The sequence below is a fragment of the Meles meles genome, chromosome X (assembly GCF_922984935.1).
Source record: "Meles meles chromosome X, mMelMel3.1 paternal haplotype, whole genome shotgun sequence".
In the NCBI taxonomy this organism is placed as follows: domain Eukaryota; kingdom Metazoa; phylum Chordata; class Mammalia; order Carnivora; family Mustelidae; genus Meles; species Meles meles.
The window spans coordinates 112,284,053-112,308,261 of NC_060087.1; the positions used below are offsets into that span (position 1 = coordinate 112,284,053).

A 24,209-nucleotide genomic window follows, 5' to 3' on the forward strand; every position below is an offset into this window, starting at 1 on the left:
GCTTTGTATTGTCACCTTACACTTTTTTGCCAACCAACTGGATATAAAGTGGTGTCATATTATGATTTGATGTGCATTTTCCTGGTTAATAATGGTGTTGAATCTTTTCATAAGTTAATTGGCCATAAGTGTTTACAATGCTGTGAAATGTCTGTTCATGTCTTTTGTCTGTTTTTCTATGGGACTGCTTGTGCTTTAAAATAATCTTAACAGGTTCCTCATCTATTCTTGATATCATTTGTCAGAATATTTTGTGAATATTTTCTCCCAGTTTGTAACTTGTATTTTCTTGTTCTCTAAGGTATATTTTAATGAACATTTTAAATTTTAAACAGTTAAATCTATCAATATTTTATTTTATAGTCAATTCTTCTTGTGTTTTAAGGTATCTTTTTTATTTCAAAGTTAGGAAGATATTCACTGACAATTTCTGCTAAGAGTTTTAAGATTTTGTTTTTGAAATTTATACTCTTAATTGATCCTATGTATGCTATGAGACAGGATTTATTTTCATCTTTTTTCCATATGGATAACCATAATTACAGCTTCATTTATTAAATAATCTCTACATTTCCTACTGATCTGACATGCTACCTCTGTTATATATCAGAGCTCCATACATGCATAGGTCTATTTCTGGGTTTTCTATTACATTTGCAAAAATTTCAAATTATTTCATGCAGTCTTCATAAGAAGCAACCTAACATCAATTACTTCATGTAATCCATAAAATCACCCCATGAGGTAGATGCTATTTTCTCTATTTTACAGATTTAGGAAACTAAGGCTTAGAGATGTTAGTGACTTGTTCAAGATCACAGACTAGTGGCAGCTCCAATCCAATTCTCCAGAGTCCGTAGGTTTAAGCAATAATTAATACTGGCTCTTACCCTACTACCTCATAAGGATATAGTAAAAGTCAGTAAATATCATAGGCGGTAAACTATACAGTTAGCTCCATACTAGCTATGAAGTGGTTTGAGGTAGAGTAGGGAGTAGGTTATAAAGGAAAGACAAAGTCTCTGCTCAAATGTCACTTACTCAGTCCTTCCCTAAGCACTCTATCCAAATTGTAGCCCTTGTCCATTCTGAACCATTAACCTGCTTTATTATTTTTTTTAGGCTACTAAGTACCTGAACTTATATATCTATTTGTTTATTCTCTGATTCGCTTATTAGAAGGTCTGCTCCATGGGGGCAGGAACCAACACTGTTTTATTAACTGCAATATGTCTATCACCTAAAACATGCCTGGCACATAGCAGGCACATGACAAGTATTTAGGGAATGTATGTATGTATGTATGAATGAATGAATGAATAAACAAGATAAGACTTCTGTCTCTGAAGAGTTGACAATCTAGCGAGGAACATGTTAGTTCAAGACAAACTATGAAAATAAGAAAAATTTACTTATTCATTTACTACATTTACTGGGTACCTACTTTGTGTGTAGCACTGTGATGTGTACTGAAGAAAGAATATAAAGATGAGTAAGGCACAATCCTTGCCTTCATGAACTTACAAGCTAGTAGAATCTATGTGTGTGTATATAATTTCTACAATATAAGACAAGAAATAGTAACTAGCTACAAGAGGAACAAAACGCTAATTTGAACATACGAGAAAGAATTTAATTCAGACTGGGAGATCACGGTAAGCTTAATGCTACACATGGTCATGGTAGAACTGGGCTTGGCAATGTTTTCCTTCAAAGAAGGTGAAAATTGTGGAAGTTTAGTACGTATTTATTCAGCCAAAGCTACTACTTGCAGATATCTTGGCATAAAGTACCCAGCACCACGATAAATAATTTTCACTGTGGGGAGTGACCTAGACTTTGCCTGGCTAAGAGTAAGGATATTCTGGGCAGGGAGAATGGATTGAAAGCACACGGCACGTTCTGTCATGAAGTCCATTGTTGTTGTAACAAGGCTCTAGGGAGGGTGCTGGTAGGAGATGAGGCTGGAAAGATAGTGCGGCTGGGATCTGAAATTAAGAACTTGGGCCATTTGAAACTTTTTAAGGGCTAAGTGATAGTGGAGGCAGGCAGGCCCCCACAGACGGTTATTTTCCTTTCCTTCCTTTCTCATCTACTGCCTTTCTTCTTTTCTTTTTCTTTCTTTCTTTTTTTTTTAATCGCAGAGCACAGTACAGTAAAAAAGAAAAGGGAATAGGGAATCCAGAGATCTGGGATTAAGTCACAGTTCTGACACTGAACTGTTGCATGATGTTTGGAAACAATTCAATTAAAATGGGAGGAAAGGACACTTAAAAAAAAAACTACACATATATTCTTTCTTAGTAGCCACTCCAATTAGAATACCGTGTCACAAGGATTACTGCTGTAGTGACAAAGAGAAACAAATACAGAGTTGAATGCATCCCTTTGGCATATTGGTTGAGAATCACTGGATTAGATGATCTCTAAGTGTCCCTTCTTCCACACAGCCCCACCTCTTCTTCCCAATACCCCCACTCCATGCTCTGATTCTCTTCTTATTCCAAACTAAGATTTTGGTATAACAGCGGACCATCTCCCACCCTCCACAGGAGTTGTTGAGCCCTACTGGTGATGCTCAGGGCTTCAAATTCTCATCCTGGAAGAAAACTAGCCAAGAATGGTCAAAGAAATCTGAAAGACTTGACAACCTGTTCTACAAGGAAGGGGATAGAATTACTGGGCTGCTGCTAACTTGTAAAAATAACTCAGGATATCCCCTGGAAGAAAAGTCACCTTGATCCTTTCAAAGAACAATTGTGAGAAATGATATGAGTATGTATGTCGTGAGGAGGGCAGAGTGCAGAGAGATGGCATTCCAAATTGCAGAGCTATCCTTGAAATTCTGATGCTTTAGAACTTCACTATGGGGTCTAAACATCAAAAAAAGCCTTGCTGGAGATAAGAGGGCAGGGTAGGAGGGGGTAAAAAGATAATCAGTCCAACATTCACGATCATTTTTTAAAGCTGACCTCTTAAGAAACTTTTAAATTGCATACACAAATGAAAATGTACTCTCAGCATGAAGCTCTATGTGGTCTAATTATCAGAACAAATGTTTATTGAGTTAATTTTAAAAATACAATACCAACGCTGCCTATTTCATAATCGAGGGGAAGCATTTTCTTCTCAAGCCATGTTCAGTATGCAACAGGAAGCCAATTATCACCCCCAGAACATTTTTCAGTGAAAAATGTGTTATTCCTTATGGCACTTAAGGCTTAAAAGGCTTAAAGCTCCGAAATTACCATTTTCTCTTATTTCTACCACCTAAATACCCATCAGTTCAAACCAAAATTATTTTCACCTTTTCTTATCTATCCCAAAGGTGTCACTGACACTTGGACGGAGGAAATTTTAGAAAAAGACAAGACATGTTTGTTTTGCTTACTTGAATGTTCATACAAGCTTTTCCTGAAAACAGTGTGTAATAATGGGGCTCCTGAGAGAAAAATACAGGAAACAGGTACTGGTACTGATTAAATGAAGGTGAATGCAGTTTTACTGCTTTTAAGAAAAGTCAGTAATTCTGACTAAAAACTAACCAATATGGTCCCTTTAGGATTCATAGGGATGTGTTTTTTATCAGTGGAAGGGAATAATTTCTATTTACCAGATATAGGCATCTTGTAGACGAAAGCCAGGTCTTATTCATCTCTCAGTTTCTGCTAGAAATTAGCGTATCATTTACCCTTCCATACAATATCACCTGACACACAGTAGGCATCCAAAAAAAGTTTGCTGAATAAACACATTAGCATACTATTTGTTTACAATTGCCTACTGCTGAGAATGCTTTTAAACTGATTGCATAAATGGGCTAAATACAATCTGAAAATCTTTAAAATTTGATAAGCAAACTTTTTATTTCTTAGATTCAAAGAATACAGGTGGGAATTTAAGAGATTTTTCTGTGTACCAAAAGCAGCAGCTCCATTTCCGTTTACAGACACGGGGCAGAACTTTCCCAGACCTTCTTCTGTGTAACCAAATATTTTCAAGTGGCAACCAAACATTCCAAAGTACACAAGCTGTCTGAGTGTCACACTAGAAGACAGCTGGGGATACGGTGTTGACAATGATCAGTGTTTACACCATATTCACATTCCCTTTAGCACATACCAGATTCCAGAGCTATGAGGCATGTGTGTTCTGCTCCCCTATTTTTTTCCCTCAAAGAGCACCTGGATCCTGTCTGGAATACAGATCAAGAACTGCACTGCCAACCACCATAGGTGTAATGATTAAATTTTCTGACTATAATTGAGAAAGCATGATTTGACGTATGTACTTGTACTTTTGGAGACAACAGGCTGGAACCTGTTACACTAGGGCTGCTCTGAAAAATCCAGAATATGTGGTTTTCTATATTAACAGGAATGACAACAGAATCTACTACAAGAAGGAAATAACTTTATAAAATAGGTTTGATTTGAAAGAACACAACATAAATAATGTTAAAATACATGGGAAAACATTTGCAACACACTTGACAGAAAAAAAGATTAATTTCCATGAGATGAAAGAACGCTTACGAGTCCAAAATTAAACCTCCTTCACAGAGTTATGTAGAACAGACTTTCAGGTACAGATGCATCAAGTTCCAAGTCAAACTTAACTTCATGAGCTACGGTTCCAGAGTAAAGGCAGAGAATCAAGTGCCTTAGTTACCTTTATCTGACTCACTCTGACCAAGACAGAGAACACTTCTGGGCAGTCTGGCTTCAACACAAAGCTCTCCAGCTGTTTGACAGGAGGACAGAAAGTAAAAGCCATCTCCCTCTTGGCTTGTTATACCCAAGAGAGAGTAATACCTCATGGCAAAGGACAATGGTCTTCGCTGATGGCAATCTCCAGTTCCCTCTGCACACACTTAATGTTGGTAATAACTGCTTAACAGAGACCTGGCACAAAATCAAGAGAAGCTGAAATCTTTGTGGTTACCCTGCTGAGATAATTTAGGATGCATTAGTCAATGTTTCTCAGGCTGTTCATCCTAGATCAGTGTAATTATGGAGAGGAATAAAAAAGAACAGATTAGAAAATAGCTTGCCAGTAGAACCACTATATTCACATGGGATGATATTTAAATCAGCATTTGAAAACAGTATGTAGTCATGACTTGTTTCCTGCTCAGACTTTATGCCAAGTTCTAAGGCAAATTCAGCATTTAGCATTCATTTTAGACAGCAAGCCTCGTCCCTGTGGCTTGTCACACAAGCCTCTTAAAAGCTCTATCTTGCCAGATACAAGGGCCACTTGTACTGAGGATGCCTCTTACATTAAACAAGTTGCATAAGCCCCAGAAAGAAGATACATTCTCAACTTGGTATCTTCTCTTCTCAGTGAACTAACCAAACAGCTTCTGAAAGTCTATCTTCTTTCTCCCACTTCCCTGACTACACTAGACAAAGAAAGATGACTTTGTTAACCTCAACCCTGATCTGAAATAAAATTCCATGAAAATGCCTCCACTCTTCATCCAATGGTGCACTTGCACTCAGTTCTCTACCTGGAATAGCGCCGAGCATATCATAGCCACTCAGTAAATATTTGCTCTTATTTACTGAGTATTCACTGCAAGCAGTCACTCTTTCACAGCACTCAGCATAATTGCAAATAATTACTTGCATAGTTATTTGCTTAATGACTATCTTCCTCACTAGACTGTGAGCATCACAAGGCCAGGATCAGTTTGTATTATTTCCAGCTGTACTCTTAATACCTACCACAGTGCCTCACACTCATTAAGACCAAATAAATACTCACTGAACAAACGAACACCATGTACTAAGCACTATTTATTCAGTGTCTCACTCAATCCCCAAATAACCTGTGTACTTGGTATTATTCTTCCTATTTCATAGGTGAAGAAACTGAGGCTCAAAGAGCTGCAATAACTTGCCTAAGGTCAAAGCCAGGACTCTGAGTGCATGCTATTAACAATGCTATCTGTCCCCTTCTGTGAAAGTCCTGTTCTACCACTGACTAGCTGCAGCACGGGAAGCTTTTCTTACTCTTCCAAGCCTCAGTTTTCTTGCTGATAAACAAAAGGGAACGTGGTATTTATTTTATATATTTAATGTGAAATTTTCTTGAGGTTGTATATGTAAAGCACTTGGTTATAGTTGTCGGCATATAACAGATATTTAATAAGAGTTGTTACTCCTGTACTATTGCCATTGAATCCAATATGCAGAAGGAAGTAAGGAGCTAGGGAATGCAACCTGCAGAAACCTGTCCCCCTCCCAGAACAGTGCACTCCATCTCAGCAGTCAGACATCTCTCTACTGGATTTCTGTGCCACTCTCATCGACCCTCACACACCACATTCCATAAAACAACTTTCAGATGAAAGTTGCTTTTGCTTAAAGCTCAAATGTATAATAAGCAAAATATTTTAAAATTCATTCTATAACACAAGCAGTTGCTCAATGTGAAATGCTACAACCTACGTGGCTTACACTGAATAGCTCACGTTATCAAGGAAATTGAAGATTAGAAAAAATCAAGACTGTCTCCTACCCCATTACGAGAGTGAATTTCATGGATTTTTATTTTGATAGATAATAAATGCATATAAGGAAATAGAGCAGAAAAAGAGAGAATTGCAGATTAGGAGGTCTCTTCTTTCTGTGTTGTAATACCTAGCCAACATTTACACAACCACTTTTATTTGCCACCTTTTGGTCTACTGCTTTACTGTCACTTCAGTTCTTGGCAGAAGACTCTAGGCATACTCTGCCATGGAATACTACAAACGTCTAACATTCTGAATCATGGTGGTCCAGGAATACCTAGCTACTCTGATGCAGTACGGGTAGCTACACTAGTTCTTAAGCCTGGCTGCATAAGTGTCTCTTATAAAGTATAAGCAGAGCTTTGTCAGGGCACAAAGACCTGACAACGCTCTGCTTACTTTATAAGAGATAGAGGTCATTTTAACTCAAGGGCATTTTGATCTGAAAGCCAGACTGCAGAATTGAAGCCCTGAATGAGCACTTATTTTTATTCTTAGTCATCAGCTAAATCAATTCTTTTTTCTTTCTCTTTTTTGAGAGTGTGCAAGTGCGGGAGGAGTGAGGGGCAGAGGGAGAGGGAAAGAGAGAATCTCTTTACCAGGGCTGAATCTTAACAACCCTGAGATCAGGACCTGAGCTGAAATCGAGTCCTGGGCTTAACTGACTGAGCTCCCCAGGTGTCCCAGTCATCAGATAAATCAATTCTGATTTAAATGAATAACACTGATGCCTGCCCCCTCCCTCAATTTCTATTCTGATTCAGTTGATTCTGGACACTGATTTTGGAGCTACTCTGCCGGGGTTTGGATCTCATCTCCTCCATTTACTATTTGGACAAATTGCTTAACTTCTCTGGATTTAAGTTTCCCTCTCCATCTCCCCATGTCCTCCATGTTATTTGTTATGCTCCACAAATAAGTGAGACCATATGATACTTGACTCTCTCTGCTTGACTTATTTCGCTCAGCATAATTTCTTCCAGTCCCGTCCATGTTGCTACAAAAGTTGGGGTAAGTTTCCCTATCAGTAAAACAAGGATAATCACAGAGTTGCTGTGAAAAATTAAATAAGTTGACACATTTGAAATACTTAGAACAGTGTCTGGCCAAAGTAAGTGTTCTGTGGTATTAGCTAGTAGTAGTAATAAAGTAATTATTACACCTTGGGGTCACGGAAGAGAAAGGAATACTTGTAGAGTTTGCAACACCATGTGAATGACGGTGCTAAAATGGTAGCAGCGATATTCTGTGTCTGAAATTTGTGAAAATGAAATCTCTTCACTGTGAAGTACTACTTTGAGGCTAAATCAAATGATAGGAGGTTGAGCTTCATCTGGAATTTGTCTTGATTTTATACATGGAGAATACTTAACACATGTAGGAAAACAACCCTATTGCTTTGTACCACACAGTGGACTCTAATGGTTGGTTTCCCAGTGTTTTCTAGTGGTGTGCCCACAGGCCCACCTTGCTCTTAATTTGTAGCTTCCATTGAATTGTGACACAAGTCATTGCTCTCAATGACAGTGGCTGGGTAAGTAGTCTGCTTAGCAGATTTAATCTTCTCCACAGGTGGATATCAAACTATAGATTTGGAGCTGAAGATGGTAGGGAGTCTCATTAGGCCTTAGGCTTAAGCCATGTCCTTCCACTCAGTTTTTACTTATCATAAAGATGACACCAAATTTTGTTCCTCACATGGCATTTTGTGTTTGTTTTCAGTTTGTTTTAGAACTGGAAGGAGAAAAGCACTCACCCTCTCAAACGCTAACAAGCGGAAAGAGTAACTATAAAAGTAAAAGAAGTAAAAATCCGACCATTTTCAAAATGCTTTACTCATTTAACAGATGTGGAAAGTGAGGCGTAGACACAAAGGCTTCTGTGATTTACCCAGGGTCAAAGTACTACTACTAAGTGGCATGTCCAGTACTCAAATTACAATCTTCAGTATTCTTTTCAGTACATGTGTGAGTATGCTCTTTTCTCCTATTAAAGCCAAGGAGGCCAGAACAGACCAAGGCCAAGAAGGACAGTAGCTGTGATAATGTTATTAAGTTAATAGGAGAGGAAAACAACCTCTTCAAATCTAAGAATTCTCTTACTCTGAACTCTAAAACTGATTTTTTCCAGACAAGTCTTTACTTAGAAATCAAGAAACTGAAAGAGATCCTCCAGAAAAAGTCATGCAACAATGTATAAATCATAGATAAACACCCATCACCCAGTTACCCCACCTCCTTCCTTCTGTAACAGGTGCTGTGATGAGCACTGGGTGTTATATGCAAATAATGAATCGTTGAACACTACATCAGAAACTAACGATGTACTATATGTTGGCTAACTGAACATAATAATAATTAATAATGATAAAATCATAAACACAATACATTTTTTCCCATTTGGATGGAGTGGCCATAAGGGTGGGCTGGGGTAGAGAACACAAACCATCCCTTGCCAAGTAAGCAGGGGTCACCAAGAGCTTATTCTATGATTTTCTGAGCTGCTGAAGTTCAGCTCTACAGAAGCAATTTCCTCATAGGTGTTTCCCAGCCTCAAACTCCTTTTGTAGCTTGAGATCAAAGGGCCCTCCCCTGTGTAGCAGGCAGAACAGATATGGGATGTCATATACCACTGTGTTAGCTTGCTACAAATCATGCAATACTATTAGCATGGGGGAAGCTAGCTCCTCTAGGTTATAGACATACTTTCTGCAGTACAAATGAATCAACTGCATGCCACAACCCTAACCAACTTGAAATGATTATACGGATCTGGTAGTAATCGGTTCTGGTTCTGCCACTAATTAACCATCCAACTTTAGAAAAGCCCCTTCTCTAGGTCTTAGTTTCTTCATTTGTAAAAATGATGGAGTTAGACAAGGTTGCCTCCAACTCTAAAATACAATGATTCAACATCTACAACTAGCCTTTATATTAGCATCACATAAAGTTGCCTCATACTTCATGTCTGCTGAGAGAAGTACTAAAAGCTTAGATACAATAAAGTCATAAAATCGTTCCAAAGCTATTCCCATGGTTGGGTCAACTTAAGAGAGATACATTTGCATTTTTCTATCCTGCCTCTTTTTTTAAAAGATTTTATTTATTTGTGAGAGAGAGAGAGAATACAAGATCAAGGGGAAGGGTAGAGGGAGAAGCAGGCTCCCTACAAAGCAAGGAGCCTGATGCAGGACTTGATCCCAGGACCTTGGGATCATGACCTGAGGTGAAGGCAGACGCATAACCGACTGAGCCACCCAGGCATCCCTATCCTCTTTTGTGCCACCTTCAATCTCCCCTCCCTCTGATAGTCCATGCAGATAAAAATTTCACACTGAGTTTCTATCAACCTGAGAAAGACAGAAGTCAGTGCACTTTTTTGATCCTCTAGTTATCAAGACACAGCTTTATTTCTTGAACCTATAATCAGATAAAAATGTCCAAATGACTAAAGAAACTGAGTAGGGCTATTAGTCTAGTTTTTTTTTTTCTTATTTTAATTCCATTTGAAGGAACAATAGGCTCTTCTTGCCTTTGGCAATATAGTAATTCAGCTGACATAGTAGAAATACCAAACACCAAGATATAAAACGGTGGCATTTTCTCGCTTTAAAAACAATCAATGCTTTCATTTATGGACTTCAAAGTACGTGTGAAATAAAAAGTCTCAGCCCTATGAGTCCAAGGTAAATCAAAAGGCTGTTCAGTGTCATAGAAAAGTTTCCTGGTTCATTGCCCCTCTTCTAGGTAAGAAAGGAAAAAAACAAAAGTACTCCCAAAGAGATGAGTGCTCATCTCATTTTTATATTTCTCTTTCAAACGGGCTTAAGCAACTTTCCCTAATAATTCACTCCAATATATTTCTTTCTTAAGTCTGACCAACACCTCATTGTTGCTGCTCAGGCCCACTTCCTCTTACTAATCTTGCGTTGGCAGTGCTAGAACTCTTCACCATCTTTCATATTGTCAAGTCTCATTTTGACTTCCAGAAATATAAAGGAAACCTTGGAAACTGAGTTAGGCGTTTCTGATCAAGTTTAGATACTATCTGGAGCTCCTTGATTGAGTGTAGATATTATCTGGAGGTCCCTATTGTATCATAACAGCCCTGAAGATGCTAGCCCACCTTAGTCAGAGTCATTTCTCTCTGGTTATTAGCACTTCATCTCTAAAATGAAACAAATATGAAAATATATTAAGGAGAGGAACTTGGGTGGCTCAGTCTGTATTGAGCCCCAAGTTGGACTTTGTGCTGGGGCATGGAGCCTGCTTGGGATTCTCCCTCTGCCTCTTGCTCTCTCTCTCCCCTGCCCCCTTTCTAAAAAAAAATTTAAAAAAACATAAAAAAATATTTTAAGGAAAGAAAGAATCACTATAGCAATGCAAATTATTACTGAATAGAAGGGTCTTCTCGGAGATCCTGAACTCTTAGGATTCAGTCATTATTACAAAAGGAAATGGCTGAAAATCTCTCTTTTTATACTGAGCTATTCATTATTCACATGAACTTCGGGAATACTGTTCAATACTGGGCATCATGTCTTTAAGTGCAAACCTCTTTCAAAACAGGCCTATGAGAGAAGACAATGGGAACAAGACAATGTCCACATGTGCATCATCACTCTGGTATCATAATTATCCCCAGGTTAGTTGCCCACTCCTCCAGAGAGCTGACACTTCCTTTGAGTACTAATATATCATGATGTTGCTTAAAACAATGCATTCAATTTTAGTCATCATCCCAATGGCCATATTGACTCATGGATTCTTCATTTTTGTGGAAGTATTTGGAAAGAAGATTGGTATCTCTGCTTTTGCAGGTTCAGGTGGATCTCACACCAGAGGGTGGCTGGCATCTTCTGGACAGGAACTTGGCATTATGATTTGATGAAGGCTTAATAGTGGTCTACTCTTTAGCCATAGAGTATCATCTGAATAAGTGGACTCTGCAATCTTAGACAATTTGTGCTACTGTATCATCACCAAGGAAATACTTCCATTGGGAAAAGGTGAAATTTGAGAGCAAACACACTAAAGAATGCTGAGCTCACCTTACGATAAAAGCTGCAGCAGTGCCTGGGTGGCTCAGCATTTGGTTAAGCATCTGTCTCTTGACTTTGGCTCAGGTCATGATCTCAGGGTTGTGAGATCAAGCCCCATGTCCTGCTCTGCAGTGGGTGCAGAGGCTGCTTAAGATTTTCTCTTTCCCTCTCCCTCCACCTCCTACCCCCTCAAAAAATTGATAAAAAAGATAAAGGATGCAAAACAGCCAGATCTATAAAGGAGGAGTTTGTGGTCGAATACTGCAAGTATTGTCTAATCCAGATTACTGCTCTACTTCACAGAGGACTTGGGCCAGGACACCCAAACTTCACCTATGAGTTTCCCTTGTGCACTCATGAAATTTCACCTAGTAAAGAGCCAAAGATTCCATTAGAGCCAGGTATTCTTTTCACAAGCACCCAGATTTGGTGTGTGACTTATCTAAGAATATAATCTTACAAATGTCTGGAGTTTGACCTTTAGGGTCAAGTGAGGAAATCAACTGATCAACATTAGATACCAAGTTTTATATACAGCTCCACTCTAGCAATGATAGGAGAATAATAGTGAATATTAAGGCCAATAAAGCAATTATTCAGTGAGAGACATGATCAATCAACAAATATTTCTTTTTTAAGATTTTATTTATTTAAGAGAGTGAGTGAGAGAAAGAGAGAGAGTGCATGCACAAGTGTGGGAAGGGAGAGGGAGAAGCAGACTCCCCACTGAGCAGGGATCCCAACACAGGGCTCAACTGTAAGACCTTCGGATCATGACCTGAGCCAAAGGCAGACGCCCAACTGACTGAGTCATGCAGGCACCACTTAACAAATATTTCTTGGGCATCTATTGTGTGCAAGACACTGTATCTCTGCTAAAAGTCATGTGAGTCAAGGGCCCTTCCATTAAGGGTCTAATGACTGAGTTAAAAGGCTAAGACATATTCCTATGAGCAGATAACTGCAAGGTAACCTATAATCAGTGTCAAATGAGTCATATGAATATAATGACCAAGGGGTTTCAGAGGTACAAATGAATAATTCTAATGGATAGAATTCATTCATTCAAGAAGGCTTCCTGGAGAAGGCTGGACTTGTACTAGGCACTTTCAGTTGGACAGGATTTTGACAGGTTAAACAAGACAGAGATCATGCTAGATTAAAAAAACATGGCATTAGCAAGGGACCAAGTAGGTGGGCGCAATGCTTGTTTGGTAGCAGATCACCTTGCCTGAACTAGAAGACTTGTTTTAGGGAGTAGCAGGGGAAACAAAAGGCTGAAAAGAAGAGGCCATGGTATCTCAGAGTTTGAAAGGATCCTAGAAATGATCAAATCTAAGCTTTGCTCACCTTATTCTCACACGAATACGGATTTCCCTAGTGTGCCACCAACGTTTAACATACATTTTAGTAACAGGTCCAGATTCCTTATATTTATAAGCATTGAAAATGTGGCATATTAATTAGAGATCGGGTGTGGAGTTATAGGCCTGACTAAATCACTTGCTAGATGTTCACTCTTAGTTTAGTTCATCAAACCTTTATTTCTTCACCTACAAATGTGGATAATAGTATACTCAGTGAAAGTAATGGTAGGGAGAAAAAGGAGAAAGAGTGCTTGAAGGAGACAGCAAAGGAAAATGAATCTGTAAAGTATATTGCCAGGGAAAGCTGAAGTAGAGAGAATTCAAGGTAGGGGGGGTTGTTTATAGCAACAAATGAACCAAACAGGTCAAGGTGGTTGAGACTAGCCAAAAGACCACTGACTTTGACAATTTGGAGATCACTGGTGATCTTTAAGAAATCAATTTAGGATAAAAGGAGAGCAGCAGATTGTAGAAAAAGATGAGCTAAGAGGGATAGATGGGAAAGGAAGAAAAACAGAAGGTATGGTGAGGAACTAGAACTACAGTCAAAGACCCCTCCTCATTTGCAGTGACAGGAGAGGGAGGAAGATGGCTTTGATGTAAAGGGGTCACAGGGTTGAGTGATACAATGGCTGGATGTACAGCTCAGATTAGAACTGAAATGGTTGGTAACTCTGTTAAGGACTTCCAACCCTAGCCTTCCTCCTTGCCAAGACGCAGGGAGGGGACAGTGACAAAGGAAGAAGGAAGTTCCTACCGACAAAATGTCTTCTCTCCTCATGTCTAGTACTGCATAGGAAGAAAAAATGATTATAAAGTAACCTGCTCATTTATAATACCGTAAGATTGTGAACAGAACAATTATAAGACACTCCCTATGTAGTAAAACCTCATTAATTTGGACTTCACCTTTTTGTAATTTGTGGTAATTTAACCTGGGCTGGAGTTACAAAGAAAGGCTACTACTTACAAAGAAAGGGTTCACCAGGCAAAGAGTGTGAAAAAGATTGCAAGGGAGCTAATTTAGCCTGCCAGGGCCTATTTCACCTATTTAAAGAAAATAGTCTTTTTTAAGAACTTCAGCATATTCATTATTTGAATGCAAATTGATTCGGCAAATTATAGATTAGCATAATCCGCTATTAAAATCCTGTATCTGCAACAGTTACTTTGCTCTCACTGAATATGCTCATTAGAAATAAAACTACAATTCTTTAAAGTTAGTTCATAGTTCAGATGAACCCATATCCCTTTCCCCACCCTCATGAGTTAACTACAGTTCAGGAGGTATTACTCTAAACTAGCACATCACTTATCATGAACACAATGGAAAAATGAGTAAGTGATCAAAATAGGCCTCAACGCAGCCCAAGTAGATGTATTAAAGTTGATGCGGTCCATATACACTATGGAGTATTATGCCTCCATCAGAAAGGATGAATACTTGACTTTTGTATCAACATGGATGGGACTGGAAGAGATTATGCTGAGTGAAATAAGTCAAGCAAAGGAGTCAATGATCATGTGGTTTCACTTATTTGTGGAGCATAAGAAATAACATAGAGGACATGGGGAGATGGAGAGGAGAAGGGAGCTGGGGGAAACTGGAGGGGGAGATGAACCATGAGAGACTATGGACTCTGAAAAACAATCTGAGGGTTTTGAAGGGGCGGGGGGTGGGAGGCTGGGTGAGCCTGGTGGTGGGTATTATGGAGGGCACGTACTGCATGGAACTCTGGGTGTGGTGCATAAACAATGAACTCTGGTACACTGAAAAGAAATTTAAAAAATTTTTTAAAAAGGTGTTACAAAATATAACTGAATAAAAAACACTACTCCTTATCCAAAAAAAAAAAAAAAAGTTGATGCCCTAAATCCTGTAACTCTCTCCATAGCAGGTTCTCTTACAGCTGATTTAACTCTTATTTAATATACTAATCTGAAATACCAACTTGGAGCTGGCTGGGTTTTTGTTTTGTTTTGTTTTTTTAAAGTTTGTAACTGATTAGAAGGAGAAAACGGGCTGTTGCATGAAAGGACACTGAGAAATCAGAAGTGATTGCAGGCTGCAGAAAAGAGACAGGATAGATATAAAATATGGCTGTAATAACTTAAAAGCTACCAGAGTCTAGGACATTTTAGAGTAGAGATAAAAGGCCTATATATTTGTTAGCAAACTCTGAAAACTATAATACAGTATTATGGTGCAGTACAATAACTATGCCTCTAAATGATTAAGCAGAGTTGAATACATGCCTTAAAAATACAGATCCATTCACACACACACACATAATTTGTATTCATAACAGTTAACCTAAAATAATCCATAACGGTTAACCTAACCTGAAATGTGCTGATGCTTAAAAAGTTAAAGTTCATAATATTATATAATAATTAAAACAATAGCAACATTTATTAAATAATTACTGATATCATGCTAAGTACTTTACCTAGATAACTGCATTTAAATCCTAAGAGGTGGGTTTTAGTATCATTTCTACTTTACAGCTGAGGAAAGTAAAACTCAGAGAAGTTAAGGAAATACCACCAGGCCACAGACAGAAATAGAGCTGGGATTAGAACTCACACCAGTTCCTTAGCTAGAAACTACGCCTTTCCAATGTTTCAGAAAATACAGTTCTCTAAAAATCACTCTTTTCTTAAAGGATCCTGATAGCTGTTTTACTATGTTTTTTTTGAACTCGTATTTGACAAATACCTTGATTTGGAAGCAGGAAGGACCTATAATTTAAGAATCTGATATGATGTTATATGTTTGCAAACACGCTCCATGTTATAAGGAGAATATAAAAGTAATAGTAAAAAAAAAAGAACAAAACAAAAACACCACGAACGTGTCACAGAACAAAACAAAAACACCACGAACGTGTCTATTAGGCCCACCCCCAAATCTCAGTTAGTCTCTACATACTGTGGATACTGTTTTCAGGTGAATAGCCAAGAAACAAAAAGATACATTTTAAAATGCCAAATGATGAATTAAAATTTGGTTCTCCTAATGCTTCCCCACTCATTTTGGAGAAATTTAACCTGAGAATAGGCTAATGGAACATAGGTAAAGGGGGACTGTAGGGGAGGACAAAAAGTCAGTTGGCTGTTACAGATGATTTAGGAAAATCTTCTCATTACCTGTTCCAAGAGAGCTATGAGGGCATAAAATGCATGTGGCAGAGTGTGTACTGTGGGAAACAAGTCGGGTAGGGGGGGCAGATATATGCGGTTATCTGCATTACAAGTAGAAGTGAAGGTAGCACACCACATGTACATACAAAGAAAAGCACACAATGAAACCGTTCATGCAATGCTCCTCCTTAAATCAATGTTTTCACTCATCTTTTTTGTCTCAAGCCTACCCATTCAAGGGTCAGCTACAAATACCACTTTTTTTAGAGAGGTGGGGAGAAGGAGAGAGGGAGAGAGAGAAGGGAAGGGGAGAGGGAGAGAATCTCAAGCAGGCTCTACAACTAGCACAGAGCCTGATGCCAGACTTGATCTCAAAGCCCAACTCAGGGCTCAGTCTCATGACCCCAAGGTCATGACCTGAGCTGAAATCAAGAGTTGGAAACTTAACAGCCTGAGCCACCCAGTGACCTCTACAAATGTCACTTCTGCTGTGAAGTGTTCCATGAGGCACAAGGCTGAATTACACTCTTCCCCGTTTGTGTTCCGTTGGTTTTTCCCCCTTTTCCACACTTAACCACAGTACCAGTGATACTCTCATTATTAGAGTTATTTACCTCTGTGCTTTCCCTCTTCCCACTCTATCCCACCATTAGTTCCTTGAGGGCAGGGGACTCTCTCATTTCTGTAGTTCTTACAAATGCCCACACAGTGCCAGTCACAGACGAGGCTATGGGAAAATGGTGACTCAACATCACTGGCTCAAGACGGTGCCTTATTGCCTAGCTTACCTGAAGGAGGAGCATTTGTTCTCTTTCTTTTCTTGCTTGACTGCCTTCCATTCTCAATGAGGCCTTCTGTGACCAGACGGCCACTGGCACTACCAAACTGCAGGGGTTCGTTGTTGTTGGCAGGGTCAAAGGGCAGCTGGTTCAATCCTAAAGAAGAAAAAGAAAGCCAGAATCCAGACTCTATTAAGGACTGGGATGTCTCTAGATTATGAGCCACTAGAGGAAAACTCTCTAAATCTCGAGAGCATAGGAATAACAGGTGAGTTCCTTAAAGCTAGTTGCCCTGTGTAATTTTTCCAAATTTTGTTGAAGAATACAGAATTAAAATAAAGGGTCTTATAAGACTGTGGCTCCTCTTTGAGAAGATCCCTGATGTTTCTGGGAAATTAACATTTTTGGCCACATGCTATCCATTATCTCCTACCTCCTTCCTTAAAGAGATAGGACCCTCATTAAATGTGGCTATGGCTGAACACACTCTTCCCTTCAAAAAGCTTGGTCATATATTCCTCAGGTTCTCTCTCTTTTTCTGAAGATTTTATTGATTTATTTGAGAGAGACAGTGAGCGAGAGAGAGAGAACGAGTTGGGGAGGGGAGAGGGAGAAGCAGGCTCCCCGCTGAGCAGGGAGTCTGACGTGACTTGGGGCTCGATCCCAGGACCCCGTGATCATGACCTGAGCCAAAGGCAGACACTTAATGGAATGAGCTACCCAGGTGCCTCTCTCCAGTTATCTCTTGACATTTTTCCATTCTTTCTTTCACCGCAAGGGTTGTTGAGTTAATGTAGCTATAATTGTTAGACTACCCTGGTGTCAAAGTCACTGCCAATGATAACACAGCAGTTTCTAAAAAAGAAAACCATGGGGCACCTGGGTGGCTCAGTGGATTAAGCCGCTGCCTTCGGCTTGGGTCATGATCTCAGGGTCCTGGGATCGAGCCCCACATCGGGCTCTCTGCTCCGCAGGGAGCCTGTTTCCTCCTCTCTCTCTGCCTGCCTCTCTGCCTACTTGTGATCTCTCTCTCTGTCAAATAAATAAATAAAATCTTAAAAAAAGAAAAAAAGAAAACCACAACTATAGCAAACAAGAAAAGAAAACAAAGATATGGAACTTGCAAGGGGTAAGTTGGAGTGATGGGGAGTTATGACCCAGGTTTGGGTAGCGTTACTCCTATCCTTTTCAAATGCTGCTGGAGCATGGTTACTTTACTACTTGCTCCAGCACCATCTAAAATGGCAAAAGGCACTTCCTACTCTCTAAGTCTTACAAGGTTTAGCCAGGGACATGCAGAGAGTTTCTTACTCCTCTGGCAGCAGCACCTGGAATTTCAAGTGTTTCAATTAAAACTTCATGAATGGTGGAATCAAAAGCTTTGTTAAAGACCAAAGTTAGGTGATCTTGCTTAAGCCTTTTAGCCACTGATTCTCTAATCCTATCAAAAGAGGAATCAGGTTGACTTGGCATGGCTCATTCTTTAACCCTCAATTTTTCTGCAGCCCATAGCTGTATAATTCTTTTTTTGTTTTTTTAATGTATATTTTTAATGATTTTATTCACTTATTTGAAAGAAAGAGCAAGAGCACAGAGGAAGAGGGAGAAGCAGACTCCCCACTGAGCAGAGAGCCCAATGTGGGGATGCGGGACTCGATTCCAGGACCCTGAGATCATGACCCAAGCCAAAGGCAGATGCTTAACCTACTGAGAAAACCAGGTGCCCCCTAATCCTTGAGACAATGTTGTAAAAGGTCAATAAAAGCTTGGAGTCCGGTCAGCTAAACTCAACCAAGTTTCAGTAAAAATGCTAAGGTTCTAACAAAATGTCCTTACCTTATTGCTTTTAGTTAAAAGTATCCCTATGCTAATGTTTCAGCCCATGTACAACAAATACCATTCCTTCAGCAATCAGACTCCACTTGGAATACCTCCATTAAAAGTCTTCTGGAACTTGTCAAACATTCTTCCTTATGTCACCTGAGTAAGTGAATGAATGAAAACTCACTTCTGTGTCTTTTTTTTTTCTTTTTAAAGATTTATTTTTTTGACAGATAGAGATTACAAGTAGGCAGAGAGGCAGGCAGAGAGAGAGAGAGGAGGAAGCAGGCTCCCAGCCAAGCAGAGAGCCCGATGCGGGGCTCGATCCCAGGACCCTGGGATCATGACCTGAGCCGAATGCAGAGGCTTTAACCCGCTGAGCCACCCAGGCGCCCCTCACTTCTGTGTCTTAAGTCAACTGTTCACTGCATCATATCTATGTTCTATAAATCCCTACCATGATTAGAACTAAAGAAACAAAAAACCATTGCTATGTATTAAAAAACATTCCCATAATGACCAAGACTATTTACAAGGACAAGATTTTAATACAATTTACAAATGAAGAGGTTTCTTGCACCTGAGTGGTCTGAGTCAAATATGAGTAGCGTACTATTGCAAAACTTTTCTTGGTATTTCTTCCTGCAGTATTATACTGAACAAAACAAATTCCATGTAAGATGGCATGGTACTGGGGAAAAGTATGTATTTTGGAGGCTGACAGATTGGGGTTAAAATCCTGGCTGTGTCTTTTACTATCTGTCAATTCTTGTAATCTCCCTTAGTCTTAGTTTCATAATGTGTAAAAGAGGACTGATAACATTTGTACCAAGTTGTTGCAAACATAAAAAAGATAAAATATAGGGGCGCCTGGGTGGCTCAGTGGGTTAAAGCCTCTGCCTTCGGCTCAGGTCATGATCCCAGGGTCCTGGGATCGAGCCCCGCATCGGGCTCTCTGCTCCGCGGGGAGCCTGCTTCCTCCTCTCTCTCTCTGCCTAGTTGTGATTTCTCTCCGTCAAATAAATAAAATTTAAAAAAAAAGATAAAATATATACTTAAAGTTATTATCTTACTATTCTAAGTGAATTTAAAAAACCTTTTCCCCGTAAGTTTGTAAACTCTTAAAAGGATCTCCTCCCCAACACTCTACCCTCTCTCCTCACCCCCTATCTGTATCCCTGGTGCCTATTACCACGCCTGGTACATAGTGAGTGTTGAATGAATTAATACTCAATAGGGAGGGGGTAGGTGACTCATTCTATTAACCTATGTAGTTAGAGTAAAGATGTGACGGCTGATAATCAAGAATTAATGCCACAACTTAAAAGTTCTGATGCTGATTATATCAACATTACTTAAAATAATTAGATTTCAAATGCATCTCCATCATTTGAGTACCATACTGCAGGACTGTGAAAGCTTGATCAAAAGGAATGCTCAGGGATTAGGAGGTTCTGATTAATGATGGTTAATCAGAAAATTTTTTCTTATTTTGTTTTGCATTTGATATTTTTACAGAATAATATATTAGTCCATTTCCCTGCCTTATTAAGTTGCTGACTGAAAATGTTATAGAACTTCAGAGCCATAATCTATAAAAGGAGGCTAATAACAGTGCCAACTCATAGGACTGTTACTGCCTTCGGCTCGGGTCATGATCTCAGGGTCCTGGGATCGAGTCCCGCATCGGGCTCTCTGCTCGGCGGGGAGCCTGCTTCCCTCTCTCTCTCTCTGCCTGCCTCTCTGCCTGCTTGTGATCTCTCTCTGTCAAATAAATAAATAAAAAATCTTTAAAAGGATTAAAATGAAATTATGTATGTAGAACATTCTGCATTACATCTGGCATATAGCAGATACTCAATAAATATTAACTGCCACTACCATATTTTGAATTTTGATTTCTATTCCATTTCAACTTCTAGTATTGATGTACAATGTGAGGAGAGTGGTCTGAATTTGCTCTGATCCAAGGATAGAACCTACTTTCTTCACTGAGTCTTTTCATTGCTGTTTGAAAATTTGGAGTTTGGGAAAAGAATCTGCTAAATCAAAAGTATTCAGTCATAGATATTTGACTATAATTGTTTTGCCTTTTGTTTAGTCCCAGATGTTAACTTTAGGGATTTAGGTATTTTGTTCCTCATACTAGCACATAGATATTTGACACTAAATAAAACTGAGATTTCAATTATTTTCTGTGTATCCACCTCATAGATGATTCGGATATGTGAAAATCCTGATAATTTAGCACACCATCTCAGGCCTAGTTTCTTATAGAAAATGCTCTCATATCAAGGTGAGAAAGACATATATATCACTTAGTAAGTTGATTCATTGAATATGAATCCACATTTTGTATTATTTGGGACCCAATACAGTCTCCAAAGATTTGTTGTTTAAGAACAAGGGCTACAGGGGCGCCTGGGTGGCTCAGTGGGTTATAAAGTCTCTGCCTTTCGCTCAGGTCATGATCCCAGGGTCCTGGGATCAAGCCCCGCATCGGGCTCTCTGCTTGGCAGGGAGCCTGCTTCCTCCTCTCTCTCTCTCTGCCTGCCTCTCTCCCTACTTGTGATCTCTATCTGTCAAATAAATAAAATCTTTAAAAAAAAAAAAAGAACAAGGGCTATAGAGGGGCGCCTGGGTGGCTCAGTGGTTTAAGCCTCTGCCTTTGGCTCAGGTCATGATCTCAGGGTCTTGGGATCAAGCCCCGCATCAGGCTCTCTCCTCAGTGGGGAGCCTGTTTCTCCCTCTCTCTCTGCCTGCCTCTCTGCCTACTTGTGACCTCTCTCTCTGTCAAATAAATAAATAAAATATTTAAAAAAAAAAAAGAACAAGGGCTATAGAGATAGCAAAATGCTTTGACACCAGTGCTTTCTAGACACTTGGATTGTATTGTTTTATTTCTCTCCTAAGACAACACTAAATAAACCAATAAATCAGTAAATCAATAGGTACTTAGAGGCTTTTCTGTGTCATGTATTTGTGACTCAAGCTGAGTGCTACGGTAAATAAAACAGCCCCAATAAAATGATTTAAATTCTTAAAAGAAAACTACAATTTTAATTTTAAGAATTCTTACTGCAGAAATTACAACTTAAATGTAAAATATTAGCAATGACCATATTGTAATTCTCACCAAAACTACAGAATTTATCTTTAATCTCTTATGGAAGCTATTTCTCCTATTTTTCTAGTAGGAATTAGATTAGGAAGATATTAGGAAAATATAAGATGAGGAGGAAACTTCTGAGGTGATTTAGTCCATTCTTTTAAGCAATATAGGAATCTTATCTATAGAATTCCTGACAGGCCTAAATCCTGAGGGGCGTAGGGGGGCTTCTTTGTCTGGGGACCATTCCTTGCTGTGTTCCCAGAGATTCACCTTTCTTTGCTTACCCTTTTCGAAACTACCACCTCCTCCTTATTTTGAGGGCTCCTTTCATCTCACCCAAACTGCCTGTGAAGGATGATGCATTTTATTCAACTATTAACTTGCTTATTGTCCCTAAAATGAGAGCATGGCATGTCTAACTTTTTAAGGGTTCTACTGATAATTACAGCAAGAAAAACAAATGAGGGACTCATGAATAGTTAACAGAGCAATGTTAGAAATTTTCTGCAGTCTGGCGTGCCTGGGTGGCTCAGTTATTTGAGCATCAGATTCTTGATTTCGGCTCAGGTCATGATCTCAGGGTCTTGAGATGCAGTTGGTGTTGGGCTCTGTGCTCAGCAGGGAGTCCACTTGGGATATTCTCTCTCTCTCTCTCTCTCTCTCCTTCTCTCTGCCTCTCACTCCCACATATTCTCTCTCTCCATCTCTCTCTCTCTCTCTCATACAAATAAATACATCTTTAAAAAAAGAGAAATTTTCTAAAGTCTTATATAGTTCTCATAGTCCTTGCCCTTTTATTCCTGAGGATAAATTTAATAAAACTTTGAACTTTGCTCATTCATTTCTCCTCACATCTAATCCCCTCAGTGCCTAATCGCACAAAATATACAGATTGTCTAAAGGGAAGCATAAATTGATAAAAGGAAAACAATAAACATTGGTATTATAGGTTTTTGCTACTGCTGTAGCTTATGATCACAATTAAGTCCATGTAGTAATGTAATCTCATCTACAACCAGGTTGACAGATTTAGAGAGCTGACCAGCTGTTATTTCATGTCAAGTCAAAATACAGATTATCTGACTTCATAACACAAATGAGGCCACTTTAGAGAGTATGCATATTAGGGAAGGGTGGAGGTGGGGTCCTTGGAGAATGACATTTCTCATCCAATGGCACCAGCAAATTAAATCTCTCCGAATGAAGTGTGGTTCTCAGTGAGTTCACATGCAATGATGTCTGCCATACAGATGCAAATGATTCCTGGGCTTTGAGGAGAGCACTGAAGAATTTTCATGACTCTTGTGAAAGAAGATCAATGATCTCTTTGTGCCCAGCTGCTGTTATAGTTACTGTCACAATTCACTTTTCAGAGCTTTCCACTATCAGGTCAAATGAGGGCTAACCTTCAAGATGCAATCTAAGACTTAATGATTGCTCCAGGTAATCGTTGGGAAATATGACCCTGTGGGTCCCAGCCACTTCTTAATTGCAGCTGTGGCCCATAGACTTAAGGTGGCACAATCTTAGCAAAAAGGAAACACAATTATACTCTGGATTAGTTCCCTTTCAAAGAAAATGGTTAGGTCCCGAGAAATCTGGTGAATTCAATTCAAGGCAGTAATCTCCAGACAGACATTTAGATTGAAAAAAAAAAAACCAAAAACAAACAAAAACACCAGAGAATCAATTTTTGGCAAAAGTAACACTATAGCTAATTCATGTATAAAACAATTTTCTGTAACCTGAGTCTTATTTTCCAAGTGATTTCATTTTGAAATCAGACATGGGACTCCATGGTAATAAGGGAAAGTAGAGGGTCTCCAAATTAGTTTTTAATTCAAAACTTTGGGAGAAACACGCGGTTATTGGGATAATGGTCAGGACCTTAATGTGCTTGTAGGTGCTTCTGTAGGATTTATCCATCCCGGGGAGCCTCTCCTCCTTCCTCAGGGTAGGACTGAAAATGTCTGACTCCCTTTTTTCAGCTCTCACTACCGAGCTGCTCCACTTGCTACTTCTGAGAGAATATTTGCAATGTGTCACAGATTTGGGCTGCAATATCACTGTCCAGCCACAGGGGTTAGCAGCCAAAACCAATGAACATTTCTCAGTTCCAGGTCTTAGCTGATGTCAAACAAACGAAACCTACTTTCGTCAATTTCATGAGTTCAATATTCTGTGTAACTGGTTTAGTTGAAACAAGAGTCATAGTAAAAGATTAATAGAGGAGCGAAGAGAACAAGGGAAGTGATGAGAAAGAAAAGGGCCAAAATCCTTTTCTACTAAGGGACTTGCGTGAATGGTGGTGAACATAAAATCTTCCAGGGAAAAATGTACATTTATGTCACTCAAGCTGTGATACACATGACAGGCAGATTTTTATTGGCTGTGATCACTCAGTAACTTTTAGGGACTCCCCAAA

General features: G+C 39.2%; 1 protein-coding gene across 14 annotated transcripts in view; it reads right to left on the reverse strand.

Moving 5' to 3' along the window:
* ENOX2 (ecto-NOX disulfide-thiol exchanger 2) overlaps nt 1-24,209 on the reverse strand; it is a 268,945-nt gene that overhangs the window by 143,789 nt on the left and 100,947 nt on the right. For 4 of the 14 annotated variants that reach the window (XM_045996390.1, XM_045996387.1, XM_045996389.1 and 1 more), the window contains one exon: nt 16,861-17,007. The exons of the other annotated variants lie outside the window; for them this stretch is intronic. The gene's annotated coding sequence lies outside the window, so the exon portion shown is untranslated. The remainder of the gene's footprint in view (nt 1-16,860; nt 17,008-24,209) is intronic. 14 annotated transcript variants of the gene reach the window in all.